Source organism: Rhipicephalus microplus, chromosome 3, assembly GCF_043290135.1.
Source record: "Rhipicephalus microplus isolate Deutch F79 chromosome 3, USDA_Rmic, whole genome shotgun sequence".
NCBI classification, from domain to species: Eukaryota; Metazoa; Arthropoda; class Arachnida; order Ixodida; family Ixodidae; genus Rhipicephalus; species Rhipicephalus microplus.
In genome coordinates this window covers 184818052-184835592 of record NC_134702.1, presented here as the reverse complement: position 1 = coordinate 184835592, position 17541 = coordinate 184818052, and the positions used below count along the sequence as shown (strand labels likewise).

At 44.1% G+C, this 17541-nt stretch overlaps 1 protein-coding gene across 1 annotated transcript in view; it reads right to left on the bottom strand.

Annotated features, from left to right (window-relative positions):
- The window catches only part of LOC119169533 (uncharacterized), a 114208-nt gene that overhangs the window by 11177 nt on the left and 85490 nt on the right, over window positions 1-17541 (bottom strand). The window lies entirely within an intron of this gene.

Genomic DNA, 17541 nt, shown 5'->3' with positions numbered 1-17541 from the left:
ACTTACAGCGAAAGCATGAAGAGCGTCCTTTAAAAGTATTTTGTAAGCATTCTTTGAGTAAATGCTAGGAGCACACTTTCTGGGTACCCACTACGCCATACATATTAATAAGTTCAATATAGTAGGCTGGCATTCACTGTGCTACCCTTCATCATTCTGGGAAGCCTGATACTCGCTAAACACTTGCAACGAATTTTGTGCCAATGTTGAGTTGCATTCATTGGATGACGACAATGAAGAATGACGCTTGAAGTGGGTATGTGCCACAGTTAATTGGTGATGAGGAACAAGCTTTTGTAATGTGTTGAAGCATTGGATGACTCACTGGTTACGCGATTGGCATTGTGCGACGCCTGGTTGTTCCTTTGCTGTTCTAAAACGCTTTATTACTCATACTAACGCAATTCCTTCTCCAAAATCAAGTTTGCGAACGAGTCCCATATTGACAGAACACAGCTAACCACCGCACTTGTGGACAACCTTTTCCCTTAACCCGTTTATCGAATGCCATATTCTCGTTTGTCTGCTCACGATGTATTATTTCGTGTACGTAGAATGTGGATATCACCTTCAGTGGAAATGTTTTTCTTTAAACTGCACACTTCCATTCTTCCAATGAAAACGTGGGGCTGAATGAAAAATCAATATATGTGCCTTGGACAGTGAATCGTAGACTCTGCAACCAACGCGAGAGGATATAGCATTGTTTTATTTATTGTTCCGACGCATTTTATTTTTTGAGACATTCTAAAAAGAACAATCAGAAAAGAACTTTCAATCACAGCTGAAGGTATTAGGTTCATCCCTTTCAAAAAGAGCCCGACTGATAATACTCCATAAGATCTGTTTATGTTTTTGGGACTGCACTTACTACGGGAAAGTCGCATGATTGTTAGACGCACCGAGCCACCACGGTCGACAAGATCCTTCTTCCGAGAAGCAGCTGCTCAAGTGCGCAGTACTGTTGAGACTTCTGACTCCGTTCCGGAATGGCTTGCCCCTCTGGACGCTTGTGTGTGTTTGGCTGACTTCTTATGGAGTATGTTGTGCGTGGTTCAGAATTACTGGTGGTGATTTAATGCATTAAATGATGAGAAGCGCCGACGTGGGTCAGTGGCAGAATTCAAAGCTCGCACGCAGTGGACTAGGGTTCAAATCTCACTATGTACCCACATCTTTTTAGTGTTCTTCATTTGAGTTTTTTTTTCTTATTTAGGAAGGAAGGGAGGGAGAAAAGAAGGCAGGAAGTAAAGAAGGAAGAAAGGAAGGAAGTTGCATTTTAGTAGGGGCCAAACTAATTAAAAAGGTACCTGGTTGGCTACCCCACAGAAGTCTGGGTAGGTGGCCGGAGTGCTGTGCTTGACAACATGTGTCGAGCATGCTAGTCTCCACGCCCTAGCATATTTTTTTTCTTTTAATGCACTGTACCCTGTTCAAAGAATTCAACGGTTTCACAAATACGCCTGTTATATCTCATCTTTCATTCTCACAGCGCTCTTGGTCAGCGCGGTGGTGTCGATCTTTTGAAGTCGTAAAGTGAAGTAAACCACCGCTACTGCTGCGTCCATCATTAACCCCCGCAACGAGTGTCACCACATATGCGCCCGATTCGATGGGTTCTCAATAGAATAGCGACTTTGTCAACGCCTTAAACAGCGTGACGTGGCGCAAGCATCGGCCTAGCTCATAGCATCCATCCATTCAAGCCAACCATATATATCTTCCACGGGCACCTGCCTCACCTAGCTGTTCGTCGCTCACACTCACCTCCAACAAAACGGCGGCCTGCCTACAAGGGCGACTTGACACACTTCGCGTTTCCTTCATATATAGCCCGACCATGGTGTTGAAAAATACTTTCACATTCAGCTAGATGGTAACCTTAGCCCGAGCTCTGCGTCCAATATGTGACGCTCCTCTGGTTATCACGCCTATTTTTCTGATAAAGCTCGTGCTTGTATCCATGTTGAACGGTGCTATAACTGCCCAACACCATGTATCTAACTATAGCGATCTATAACACACTTTCCCGTGCCAATTAAAAGCAAACGTTCTATTACCTCAGTAAGTGCGGCATAGAGATACAGAAGTATGTGTAGATGCGCACATTGAATGCTTATTAGCACCAGACAACAGAAACAATATTCGCACCGGATGTGTATTTGTCCAGTTGGCAAATAGTTATTTCGCTCTACCACATATTGTGATTTCGCATGCCGTACCACCACCTAATTTTTCTTCGGTCATTGCGTTTAGCCCCTTTCTACTTCTATGTGCATATGGCAAGTTCAAAACCTTGTCGGCATTTAAAATGACAGAGAGAGGAAGACAAGTTGTTATTACGCGTTTTTAAAGAAATTCGCGAAGGCGTAGGTCGCAAAGAAAGAGCGAGCTTCCTAATTCTGTTCTTCGAAGGTTGTTCTAATAGTGCGCAAAATAATAATGGGCTTTTAGGAAGCTCGATTACTCGAATATTTTCTTGAAAAACAGCGGAAAGGTAAAAGAAAGTATACAAGAATATATTGTCAGAAAAGTCTTTTTGACGCCAATAAAACATTCAGTGGTGGCTAGACTTACAAACACTGGATGAATCTTCAGCAACGACCGCTTTGATTTATTGATATGTGGGATTTAACGTGCCGAAACCACCATAAGATCATAAGAGACACCGTAGTGGAGGGCTCTGAAAATTTCGACCACCTGGGTTTCTTTAACGTGCACTCAAATTTGAGCACACGGGCCTACAATAATTCCGCCTCCATCGGAAATGCAGCCGCCACAGGCGGGATTTGATCCCGCTGCCTGCTTCAGCAATTACCGAAACATTAGGGAACTTACGCTGCACTTAAACAACGAGCAAATGATAAATCTAAGCATGTGTCCAGAAATTCACCCTTCTGAGTTGGTGGGAATAGTTTTGTAACATTGCGTGGGGGTATAGTGCTAATATTATGAATTACCGGGGAATTCGAAGCTGGCTGAAAAACTTTACTATACGGCAATATAAAAAACACATTTTTTTATACGAGCCATTGAGTAACGTGCGAGATACTCGCGTGTGAAGAGAAGAACGTAAAGTTTAATACCCGACTATTTTGTATGTATATTTATGCGTTTTTCCTAGGTTGTCCTCCATCAGGTTTTTAATCGACGCATGCAATTCGCAGGCACGTGCAGAGGACACTCCTACGCCCATTTGTTGCTAATGCACGGACGTGAAACAGAAGTGACGTTCAAGCGCAGTGAAATCGAAAGAAAGTGCAAGTATTGGGGAAATTATGAAGGAAATCAAATAAGAGCACAGGAAGTTCAGCGTGAGCTTGAGTCACGCCCTGTCTTTATGAATCGCTACAAGTGGTAGACAGGTCCGCCACAGCAGGCGAAATTATAGGAAAACGGCGTCGAACAAGTTATTCCAAACTTATAATAAACAGAAGCTGAATTGCACTCGTGTAAAAAGAAGATTTTGCAAACGAAGTGCGTATCTAGGAAAAAAATGCACACTGCTTGTTGAGACAGTAATACTTTTCCCAGGCAGTAGCGATATAACATTCGAAGAAACGAACGTAGGAATTCATCATTGCGCTGAAACTTTAGGAAATAAAACAACACAGTCGCACTGATTGTGTTAAGTTTTTTCGGACGCAAAATTCTAATTGCATTACGAACCGACCGAATGGGCAAAAGTGGACTAGCTTTTTGAATATTAAACAAAATTCCAACGATCCGAACGTTTTGGTAATGTAAAAAATATGTTAATACACTAAAAGAAGAGGCGCATGAAAAATAAGTCGTACAACCAATGCAATGAACATAGGTGAAACAAAAAAGAGTTTGGGATAAACTAATTTTCACAGCGACAATTCTCAGTCATGTGTTTTTTATTGAGCTAGCCGTAACGCAATTATTTATTGCTCCAGGCAAGCGAGCCTTCGTTTTATAGGTCGCAGTGACGAAAATTCTCATCGCATTAGTTAGCAAAAACTTTCGCTATAGCTGCATACACTGTGAAAGTAAGACAGAGTTGATACCTGTCGTTTCTTGCAGTGACAGGGCATAACCGAGAGCAGCAAATAAAAGGAGGTTTGCTTTGGAGCCCAATTGTATACTGCAAACAGCGCAACGTGGAATTTATAGCACCCGTTCCATGCAATGAACTGCGGCGACCTCCGTGTAAACGCCAGGAGTGACGTAAAATCACAGCCGCAACTTATTGAAACTGAAATGTGCATGAGTTTTGCCATGATTTCGACGTTGCCAGTTGGCATGTGTCACTAAAGGGCCAAAACCTATGCCACGTGACATGGTGATTACAACATAATTCACAGCTCCACTACTACAAGAAAAAGAGTCGACGCGTACTATGCAGTACATTCCATCAATGTTAGCTGATTAATTTCCAGCGCGTACAATAAAATATGCGTCGTGGTGGTACGAGCGACACCAAATATCGAGGTCTACTACCCCACTTGATGAAGGCGGGAAGAAGTCTTAAAAAGTGCTATAGGTATAAATTATGAGAGCGAGTAACGCAATCACACATTTCGCACAGGATATTACAATACATGGATGACCGCAAAAGTAAGCGCTAAAGAGCTTGTTCTAGCCATTATAAATACAAGATGACGTGTTATATTACTATTTTTTTCGAAACAGCAGAAAGAACAGGGACAATGCGTTTTCTGTTGAAGTGAACTCCTAATCTAAAAACACACGCGAGCATGCAAAAAAAAATAAAGAAAAGCTCATGCCCTAGTTTCGCCTTGTCTCAGCTCATTCGCTATTTTTTTTTTCGCGTCATCGCTTTCCGCGCTTACGTTTTCAAAATGCAATGAAGGCGACTGCTGGGAAGACAGTGCCCCGGCACTAATCCAATCTGCAGATGTTTTTCCCTCTCCACCCCTAGCCTGAAGATGAGAAAACAGAGGCTGCTAACGCGCCGCACTGCTTCATCGGGGGCGCCAGATCATCAAAGTTTCAAAGCAGTCGCATTGCGAGTGCCGCTAGCGTCGCGTAGCAGTAGCGACGTCTCTGTCGTAGATGAGTGTCTCGTGCTGACGATACTGAGACAACGTCATGCTGTGCATCTTGCTATTGAAGATTCGCTTACTCTGGTTTAAGGCTGCTGTGCAATGTGGCACGTGTGGATTTCCGCCCCCCCCCCTCTCCCCGTTTCCCTTTGTTTCCTGAGCCATTTGCATGAAATCCGAGAACGCTCGGCCAAACTAAGTGGCTCGCTCACATTGATTTATATATTTTTTTGTTTTTGAGACTTCTAGCTGATGCCAGGGACGGAGACAAGAGGCGACCTTGAGGTACAATGATGGCCCCGCGACGACGCCAAACGCAAGGGGACTAAATGATGATGGAGGTTGCAGGGTGCGCACATTTCACGTTGTACCGCGCACTGTAGAAAATGTACGGTACATAATAAGTAGAAAGTATGCAAGGAAACAAAATCATCTTATTCAAAAGCACACCACTTATTCAAAAGCACGCACTTATTCATGAGCACAGCTTCTCCTGTGTTCTCATCCTCGTGATCAAGAGATCGTTCTTACTATCGCACGAACAGCACAACATGAAGCAGCGCGCACTTGCTAATGTTGCTCTCATCCTTTTCTTGTGCGAAGTTTCGATGTAAGGCATGCTTATTTACGGGCAATTATTAGGCCTACAAAATATATAACTTTTTTGGGTTTTCGTTCAAGTAACACGATTTTACGAGGTTAACCCTCAGTGGGCGATTTCATTGCTTTTGAGCAGCTGTGATTCTCTACCAAGCGCTTTATGTGAGCACGTGGGCGTGTTTGCATTTCCAGGTCCCTAAACGCGGTTACCGTGGGCGGCAAAAGAACGGACCCCCCAGAGCTTAGCATTGACACACCGTCATTTACAACGGTGGGTAACAAGGCCATAGTACATAGAGGCTGTTTTATATGCAACAGCAGTCAACTCAAAGGCGTCTAGGATGAACTAATTTGCAGAACAGGAATACGTGTGTGTTTAAATAAACAAATGGTCGCCGCACGAGACTGCAGAAGAGATGTGCTCCGTCACAACCTATTCATTTTATCATGTCTCCAACCCGCGAATAAGGGGACATAATTCATAGAAGGCATAATTAGCCAGAAGCAAAAAAAATGAAATAAAAGCGTCAAAAGGCGCGAGGTGAGCGCACTCCTTATTGAACCCAATTCTTCACCCTACTCAAACAAAATATTTCCTATCTATCTATCTATCTATCTATCTATCTATCTATCTATCTATCTATCTATCTATCTATCTATCTATCTATCTATCTATCTATCTATCTATCTAAAACGTCAAGTTCTTGCGACTGTTTTATTAATCCGATATATACCAAAACTGCTTTGGCATGAGATGCGTATACCTACTCATATTCAGCATTACTACGAGCCTTACCTGTATTCAAGCTTTACCCTCCTCTACCCACACGTGTTCTTCAGCAGTATTGTGCATAACTCATTTCAATATTTATTGATCAGAGACGTAACCTTTACAAAAATGGCTTTGGCCTATCACCTACGAGTCACCAATCAGTCACCTTTCTGTACACTTGGTATGCAGAATGTCTAGAGACGCCGAAAGTTAGCAAGCAGACTTTTCTGATAACGTACATACAGAGTATATATATATATATATATATATATATATATATATATATATATATATATATATTAAGAATAAAGGATCACACTTATGAAAATTTGATAGTTGTTTACTTTTCGGCCGTGGCACGGCCTTCGTCAGGATTCATTCATTCAATCCTGCGAAGGCCGTGCCACGGCCGAAACGTAGAGTACACAACTATCTAATTTTCGTAAGTGTGCTCCTTTATTTCTAATTATATTTTCACCGGACCCACAGAACTTTTTAATCATATATATATATATATATATATACAATACCTTCATTACCAAAGCGATCACCCACGCCACTGTAAAAACAGTATTCCATACAGCCAGGCTCACCGGTTTAAGCGAATCTGCTCTAGAGACGCTGACTTTGACACGAGCTCACAGAGGCTAAAACTTATGCTCGAGCAACAAAAATACCCCCCACATGTAATTAATGACGCTGTTCAAAAAGCGAGAAAACTAAAGCGTGAAGACTTACTTATGAAGCGACCACCACGAGAAGACCCACAACGAACAAACCTCTGCTTGACTTACAGCACAAACTTCCCCAATGTAAACAAAATCCTTAAACGACATTACAACATTCTGGAACAAAGTGAACGTCTGAAACGCGCATTCCCATCCGCTCCAGGCGCCGTTTACCGACGACCACGTAACCTCAAAGACACCCTTGTCCACTCCCAAACTAACACATCACCCCCCAATAATTCCTGCCGCCCTTGCTTAAAGCCACGATGTCTTGTATGTAAGGCGATGCGAGAAACAGACAAAGCAACCAGCACGCAATCCAAGTTTTCGATTAACATACGAGGAAACCTAACATGCGATTCCTCTAATGTGGTGTACCTACTCGAATGCAACGTGTGTGGTATGCAGTACATTGGACAAACAGAAACACCATTTAGGATTCGCTTCAATAATCACAGAGCCCATGCGAAATCAGCCCCAAGTCTACCTCTATCAAAACATCTCAATCTTCCCGACCATGCATTCGACAAACTATCAGTAACGCTCTTAGAGACGGGATTTAAATCAAATCGAGAACGTGAACAACGAGAGTCATACCTTATCCACCGATTTAACACCCTCGATAGAGGAATAAATGAGAATCCCGGTACACTTGCAGCAATTAAAGCATTAGAAAACAATAACGGCAACAATGAAAATAGTAACTGAGTTCACGGCACTGCAGCTGCGAAGGGCACTGGACAACCTAAAACAATTCCAAGTGTAACGACTCTTCCTAAGTGCAGCTGTCGTCTGTTTTCTGTTTTATTTTACTACCCAATCAATTGTGCCATGCACGACATGCCCAACAGCAACCATGTGCACAGCCGGGAGGCCCCCCACGACACGCGTAATTTAGAAGCGGGCCAGGAATTCGCATTGCACGCGCTTGCACAGCCTACCGCAATACGGGGCACCCCTATTTTTACGACGAAATGTTGACAGGGCGCGGAGTAGTTAAAGGCTTAGAACTTCCTAAAATGCCCACTGACCAGCCTCTGCCACAATACGTGGCCCCCGTCCTTCTACGACGAATTATTTACGGGACCCCGAGTAGTTAAAGGCTTAGGACTTCCTGAAAAAGCTCTTTTTTGCCCCACACCGAACCGCCAGTGCCAGGAGGGGCCGTCTGATCGGGAGGAATGCGCTAGTGAACGGAAACATACACAGACCCCTGACATAAGATAGGTGAAGGAGAGAGGGGGGAGAGAGATGGGGGAAGTGGAGGGAAAAGTGGAAGGGGGGCACCCGAGGGGCGTCCACCGTGTAATATTTTTCTTTTTTTTCTTTCCTTTTCTTTTCTTTTTTTCTTTCCTTTTTTCCCTCTTCCTTGCCCTCTGATTTGAGATTGTATAAAGCTGAGCACAGACAAACTGTATCTTTATTCCTGATGAAGGCCAGACTCTAGGCCGAAACGTCGAAATAAACCACGTTGTGACCGCTCACGGAGGATCTACTAGACTATATATATATATATATATATACTCAGTAGAAAAGTTTAGTGGGTCTGGTACGTATAAGAAAAGAAGCTGCAACACGTACGAGAAACCAAGCAGTTCCTTTATCCATTCACGTTTTGGCCGTGGCCTTCGTCAGAGAATTGTATATATATATATATATATATATATATATATATATATATATTCTGGACAATGATACATTTCATAACAATTAATAAATGCATTTCACCTTTCAGTTACTCATCAGACACTCACTAGTAACTTACGTACAGACATACACTCTTAGTCCAACCCTGGCTAGAATACACACTAGTAGGCATTAAATCAAGTCAAAATATGGCCACTTATCGTCAGTTAGTTATGCGGCTTCTTAACCGTGTCCCAGAGCAGCTGGCCAGATTCGAAGTAGCCTTCAGAATAGGAGGGACGAGGATGAACCGGGATTTTAAGTAAATTTTTTTTCTGGCTAGGTACGGCCTGCGGTTAAGCGTCACATTTCAGTAGGCGGCCTGGCTCTGACGTGTTGCGTAAAAAAAGAAATATTTTTACACATTCGAGAGCGGTTTCTCGCCGATAATGTGATGGACATTATGACTATAGGGTATTAGAAAGCCATTAGAGTCACAGTCGTCTACATCCGCGAGATTATCATGCAAACCACACTGAGCACGTGAAGCAGTTGTCTTACCCATTGCACCACAGCGCCACCGCACGAAAAGAATTTTTTTTGCAGGGGTATATATTTACCAAGTGGCTTTTTGCAAACCGTAGGCGGAACCTTGAACCTTTTGTGCCATATGCATTCGTTTGAGCATGCATTTGATCAGCCAATGGTTCGTAGGGCTTCATCAACTCGAGACAACCACGGTGAGCGCTTTCGGCTCGGGCTTTGAATCGTGGTTCGCCGTTTCACAAGAACGTTTAACGTGTGTTCGTGCGTCATTTTAGTGCTTCCCTGTAAACCGCGGGTGTTTCGCACGCCGAAATTCGTGGATACCAGGGCGACGAGGCTGTCGAAACCTACTTATGTTTCTCGCACGTCGGTGTGCTGTAAGCAGTTTCGCTTACTTGTGTCGCGAGGTACATGCGTGTCAGTGACAGCAGCCTATTCTCACCTGTTTGAAGACAATGCGCTTTTGCACGTAAACGTTGCATGGGTATATTAGCGTGCCTGCTCTAAAATTTGATTTTTTTACGTGCGAACTGCCGCGAGCTGCACGCTGGGACAGCAGCACCTTTTTAGCATTTTGACGACTACTTATTTTCGCAATTAGAATTTACGCGCATTATTTTACGATATATGGAATGGTTTTTTCTCGTTTTTAGTCTTTAACTGATCCTATTTATGGGGAGTGGCTACCCTTACATTTATTTAGCATCACACTGGTGTTCAAGTGAATACCGAAAGGCGCACCAAGGTCAAGTATAACGTACACAAATTAGTGACGGACATTTTGGTCTACCTCGAAATAAATCATGCTTCTGCACATCTCTTTCGCGAACGTCCGCGTGCAGTTGGGGTCAAGAAATGGTGCCGAACGAACCTCAGAATGTTTATCTTTACTGCATGCAGTCGCTCTTAAGAAAATGGGACTTTTTATAGCTGGTACATTATCTCCACTATAGTACACTTGTATTCTTGGTCGTGGTTCACTGTTACAAATCCATGCTGGAATATGAGAGCTGTACCTAATATTACAAAGAGTGAGCAAATATCACTGGCATACGCTCTCCTACTGCCCGCTGCGGTGGTGTAGTGGCTAAGGTACGCGGATGCTGACTCGCTTGTCGTGGGATTTAATTCCGGCTGCGGTGGCTGCATTTCTAATGGAGGCGGAAATGCAGGTCCGTGTGCTCATAATTGGATGCACGGTAAAGAACCGCAGGTAGTCGAAAATTTCTGAGCCCTCTATTCATATTCATATGGTAGTTTTGCGACGTTAAACCTCGCATATCAATCAGCCAGTCAATAAATTACGCTCTCCTGCTAACTTCTGCACCTGACTTCTGTACTTGAAGGTCAAGTTCATCCTCAAGTTACGCGAGCAGTAATCAAACATGAACTAACCGATTTTCAATTTTGATCTTTCTCTGTCTCGCTGCCTTCTGTTTGTTGCTTTTTTTCCATGCTTTCCTAAAATCATCAGTTCAACTGGTCTTATAGAACACAAGCATCAGCCTACATAGGCCAGTGTTTCAGTAAGCTGTCGCACATGCACTATAGCGCGGCCGCACCGCGAACACAAAACTTCTCAGTTTCCGCTGTTCTCGGCTTCGTTTTCTTGTTTTCTTTTTGAAGACGATAGTCTTTCTTGCGAACCTTCGACAGAAAAATTTTGGTCTGTCTGTCCTTCTGTCTGTTTGTCCACCCTTAACGATACCCTAAAGTACGGCACCTAAAACGGCCCCTAACGAACACCCAAACCACCGTCCCCATCCGCAGCGCCCACCAATATTGCCCAAAGTTTAGCGTTAATACTTGTGTGATTGTCAATTAAAAAGCAATTACTACACATATCTGAGGCACTCTACCAACACGTCAATAGTCTGTATGGGTGCCCTTTTACTAGTAAAAGCATACATAAGTAATTATAAGGACCGTAGCGCTTACCACGCTGCGCTGACGATGCAACGCTTGTACGAAAAGGCGAGTGTTTCCAACGCTTTGCTAAGACGGCACGGTGGTGGCACCTACTCGTCGCCTTGCGTTCCACATCTTATCTCTTCCGAGACGAGCGCGCACGCTGCGTGCGCTTTCTTTTCCAAGATAACTGCCAGATAGCGCTCGTCTCTCACGTGTGACGTGACTTGGTGCGCTCGTTCGCCTCCGCGCACGCTCGAGGCACTCAAACGCAGTGCCTCCAGAATGCCATTCACAAATTTTCTTGCGCAGAACATAAAATAAACGTTTTTTTCACGCTCTCCAGACGCAAGACTATCATCTTTCGACGACATTTGCAGTATAACATGCAGATACGGGGCCTATTTCTCCCCTCCTTCACCCGAGTGCGCCGGAGAACATGAGAGGGCGCACGTCTCAATTTTGTGGCGTTAGCTACACTGGCTTCGCTGAGCCAATTTTGTGTGGCACCGGTCTGCGCATGCGCCATGATACTCCACCAACGCCTTGCGCGGCTCGCCGCCGGTGTGCGCGCATTTCGATGCGCTGCGCAGACGATCAGTGGTGTCACGCACCGGGGCCGGCACCTTCAACGCACTCGGCCGCGGCTGCGCGCGACTCGCCGCCGCCGATGTGCGCTTTCCAGAGGAGTGTCGTCATAGCCTTGGTAGACATATGGACACCAAAGCGCGCGCCTTCCCTGTGCAGTCGCCATCTGACACTGCGCGTGAGCTGCTTGATAGCGCCTCTGACTGGCGTTTGCCACTGTGGTATAGCCATCGAGAAGGAGAGTGCAAATGCTGCTCAACGGTGCAGTAGAGCGGAGAAGCTTAACTTATTAGATCCCGAAGTAGTTGCCCGGCAAAATAATTATACATGAGCAACATAATACGTATATCGTGTGTGTGTGTCATTGGAAGAGCTGTAAGCATGATATCTGGAAAGCTAAGAATAATCAGCTGAACCTTTGCTAACGCTACGTATATGCTCGCATAGCTGAGCTAAGCCACTGCCATTTTTTTCTTCCCTCCCCCGCCTCCCTTCACCGTTTATGTTGAAGACCTTGCCGACGCTTCGGCGCCGCTTCGGCGCACCCTTTCGCTCCTCTCTTATGCACATCCTTGTGCGGAGGCCGCATATGCACTTCAGCCGCTTATCAGCGATTGCTATAAGCAGCATTTCTAAAGTTGATTTGATTGATTGATATCTGGGGTTTAACGTCCCAAAACCACTATATGATTATGAGAGACGCCGTAGTGGAGGGCTCCGGAAATTTAGACCACCTGGGGTTCTTTAACGTGCACCCGAATCTGAGCACACGGGCCTACAACATTTCCGCCTCCATCGGAAATGCAGCCGCCGCAGCCGGGATTCGAACCCGCGCCCTGCGGGTCAGCAGCCGAGTACCTTAGCCACTAGACCACCGCGGCGGGGCCAGCATTTCTAAAGTTCGAGGACGCCTTAAGAAAGTCACGTATATCTCTCTTCGCCGGGATGTCCACGGCCGTGATAATAGGCAGTACGTAGGAGCACGCCGACTATATACCACCCGTTATCCGGCAACTGAATAACTGTGTAGTCCATAGATTTTCTGCAGACTGCGAACAGCCGGCAAGCAGACTTTTCTGCTAATCTGGACCCGGCGTGAGTCTGTGTTGATGTATATATTATATACGTGTATATGTACACATTCTGGGTCGTGACACATTTCATAACATTAACTAAATGGGCTTCACTTTTCAATCACCCACCAGTCCACCATATACCGACCTAATCTGCGGAATTTCTGCACACGCCGGGCAGACGGCAAGCAGATTTATCTTTACCGTGTGCCCCGTGTGCCTGTTTTGATGTGTATATTATTAACGTATACACAAATATACATTCCGTGTCATGACACATTTGATAACAATAACTAAATGAGCTTCATTTTTCAGTCACCCACCAGTCACCCTAGTCTGCAGACTGTTGGAGCTGGCAGAAGTGCTGCAGATTTTCTGCTGTTCCATGCGACAGACGGTCAGCTCGTAATTTAATGTCCCTAATTGAAAAAGAGCTGCAACTTTAAGAAGTACAGTAAAAAAAATCTCTGCATTCTAAGGCTACCTCCTGGCCACCAGAACTTTGCGCATATTTTGTGCACGAGTAAATGTAAAATTTTGAACCACAAGGTTTTTTTACTGGCACTCGATGGCCGGCAAGATAGCGTGGCTGTATATAACGGGTGGTCAGTGTTACATTGTGAAGTGTGAGTGGTATATGTGTTTCATATTTACTTTGCTGTTGTTGTACGTGGGTGTTCGGCAAGTCTATGGATGTATGAGTGTGGGCGGTATTCTACCCTTTGATGCTGAGTTTTCCTTGAATAGTTGCGCTAACTCAAATGGTAGCTCTTTTTGTTCATCCACGACAAAACGCTGGGGATATTCTGCAGAATCGCCCCAGACATTCTCCAGAACAGATGTGCGGATTGCCTACTCGAAGGTGACCTGGGACGACTCAAAATCTGTCAGTTGTCTTCATACATTCCACCTCCCAGGCGACTAATGGTCTGCAGAAAATCCGGAGTTACGTTGCAAGTTTTCTTCTCAGAGGAATCACTTAAGGAAGTGTTTCGAACTCCCTTCCCTCACCTCTTGATAATTATACTTTTGTTGTCATCTCGTTTGTCGTTACACGTTTGCAACCACTCGTAACTCGTATTCGAAGCTATTACATCTGAAGGTGCCAAGGGAAGCAACGATTGCGTGATATATTGGAGTAAAGGAGCATTGGCACAATAGTCGAAAAATATAATTATAAACTTATGAACTTATAAGTGGACTCACTCGGACTCAGGCTCAAATCGAGCCGTGAGTCTTGATTTAGCCGACTGTCTGAGTGATTCCGCGTTGGTAATATTTTGGTGAGTTTGAGTGTGAGTCTGGATCAACAAATTTTTCGTGTGTGAGTAAAAGCGAAACCAGCTCAGGAAAAGTTTGGTGAGTCTGAGCCCTAGTGATTCGAACGCGCAAAGATATATTTGATGAATTAGCCAGAGTAAGCTCCATAATGTTTGCTGACCTATGTGTGTGGCGAACATAAATATCAGTTTGTAACATGAGAACTAAGACATGCATGCGATGCACGCCATTATTTACATTAAACAGCCTTGTTTTTGCTCGTCCATTTCATTCACTATAGACCTGGGCCGAAATTGGGAGGTCACGACGTGTGTATATGAGGAATACAAATGCAGGACATAGGATCGCTCTCGTGCCAAGCCTGTAGGCAAATCACGGCTGATATGACAAGATTTAGGTTCTGTGGTGGCAAATTTATTACCTTGTTTATACCGAAGTTTACCTGACCTAATTATGGCGAACATAAGCGAGATAAGGTGCCCAGTATACACTATACAATGAAGTGTGGAAAGTGAAAAGAAACGACAAGGAGTTAAAGTTGGCACCAGTAACCTGTTTGCTCCCCTGTGCATGGGTGCAGAAATAGATATTTGGCTTCTAGTATAGCAAACGCAACTGAACCGAGCATCTAGGGGCTCAGACGTGCTGCACGCTATTACTGTGGACGAGCACCATGAACCGCACCCCAGGTTAGGTAAATAATTATTCTCGCCCCGTCCGGACGCGCTTTGCACTTTTGCACAGCGCGCACGTAGTACAAAGGAACAACGTTGATGACGCACTGCTCGCCCGGTCGACCATGATGAGAGCATCGGCAGTAGTGGGTGCAAACGAGTGCGCGACAGTGCACTCTATTTGACTGGGAAAACATGTTTACGTGGCGCATAGGCGGATTCTGTTGCAAATTATTACTTGTTATCCAGAAATCACGGAGCACTCGCGCAGGTATATTCATAACGATTGAAAACCGCAATGCGCTATAGCATGAAAGAGACGACAGAAGCATTATACAATCAGATGGGAACATGGCTCAGAACGTTTGCACTTACGACGTCCTAAACAATGCATGAGTTCCAATAACTTTGTCACTGTTGTACTAGCTGTCGCTTAGATGAAATGTAACAAATACATTACTGCACGAGAAAGATATATGTTGACGTACGAACAAAAAGATGCTTTCATTATAGAACACCTAACAAATATAAATAATTTTTCATGCTCCACTGTTTCGTGGTATAAGGGAACCCTACGTAATTGCCACTATCTTTCATAAGGCTCCACTTTGGACAAGCATAGTACGTTGAACCAACATACCTTCTTCTCGACATTCTACCAGTCCTACTGTGACCAATTTACATAAAACAAATAAATAGGTTTAAACAAACAGAGAAATAGTCCCAGTGAATTTTCAATGAAATCGTTTATTCGATATGAGCATGTCATCATAGCAATGCCATAATTTCTAAAGCATCGCACGCGGTACTTACCCGAATCAACTATAATTGTGTGTGAAAAGTGGCGAGGTTAACACTGCATTGCGCGAGGATTGAAACAGCGAAGTTTGACCATTCAGAAGTATAATGTGCAGCTTCCTAATCATTAGAAGGGTTTATCCTCCGCAGGGGACCACGGGTCGCTTTTAGCTTTTCTTGTGAGCACTGAAAGGTTCGAGTTATAACACACGCAAAGTGGCAGGCACGAAACTGCTCTCCTAACGCTCGAAACAGAATATCGCACTGAATCCGAGCGTTCACACCTACCATTGATACACTGGAACGCTGTGGTTGGCGGGTGCCTTCTAACGCTTCAACGTCCTCTCGCAGCCGCCGTTGCCTTTCCCGTTCCCTATAGTATACTCTCGACGTACGTACCACTCAGGTACACCGTACAGATGCATACTTCAGCGAAGTCGAATCATGCGGCCTCGGATTTCATCACTGAAATATTCTTGATTGCTTAGTTATTCCTTTCCTAGTTGCTGGTAACGTCAATCCAGAAATCTTTGCGTAAAACCCTACTCTGTGATGAACACACCCACGCTGGGGGATCGGCCAAACACAGAGCAGTTAAAAAAAAATTCTAATCATTCCAATAAACGTCATTCATATAAAGAATAAATAAGTAATATTGTAGTCAATTCGCGAACCACAATAAAAGACAAGGCTGGGCAGTGATACCCGAAAAGCTATTCTGGAATAAAGATATCGAAATACGTGGTTTGGACGCCTAAAACACAGATACTTAGATACATTTCTTATTGACGTAACTGGATATTTCAGAGATACTTTATCAAAAATACGCAAAGAGTATTTTGGAATACAATAACTGAAACAATTTTTACTACGTCGGGGACAGTCACACACCATACAGACATTTGTTATGTGCAGCATGACATATAAAAAGCGCAGAGCATTCAAACTCATAAATAAATTTATTCATTATTTTATCACCATACTATTAGTGCCTTTAGGGCATTAGAAAGGAGGCTTACCCTGCACATAATATTATTACCGACAAATATGCGGGTACTTGTTGCAACAAAAAGCTTCTGTATGAGAGCTAACGTCACACGTATTGTAGACCAAAACCAGGATACTTGGCGGCAACAGTATTAGCTATATACTAGGAGCAGCGTAGTTCAAGCGAAGCGCTAGAACCATAAACAAACGAACTGAGAAAACGTATGCTCTTATTCACAGCGGTCAGCACGTGTCTTTGAAGAAAAAAAAGAAAGAAAGGCTCCTGAACTTCTCGCTGCCGCTCTAATGGTAGCGCTTACTTGACCGACCTTCTACCTAGAAGACTAGTGGTTCCGGTTAGTTCGTTTCCAGTTTTGCTAAAGTGCCCTAGCGCGAAGCAGGAAGGGAAAACATAAATAATGAAGACAAGCGCTTACTTCAGTTGCTTCCTAGAAACATGAGAAAAGCAGAAAGAAGAACGAACACAACAAGAAAGGCGAAAGGAAACGCAAAAGGACATCCTTTTAATCGCCGTGTGGTCCACGCAGGCGTCTTTCAGAAATGTTTTGGAAAAATAAGTACCATTGATGATACAAAGCACTACGCAACAAATTATTTGGGTGGTTTGTGGCTTCTAAGGTAAGCTCAGGTGTTTTAAGTGGGCGCCGCAAAGGAAAAAAAAACAGCACTGCTCGTTCATTCGGCATGAAGGCACACATTTCAAGAAGGACGCTGTTGGTTGGCGCCCATTTTGCAGTGTACAATGCCCCTCAAAACGAAAATATCACTGCTGCAATTCAAAATGGCAGTAAAACATTGTTGGCAAGCTCAAGAACGCGATCAGTCAAACACTGTTCTCTTCTGCCTGAAGCTGCACAATTGGATGCGGGTTGCAAAGCGACTAGCACGCTTTCAAAAAGTTAGGACCCA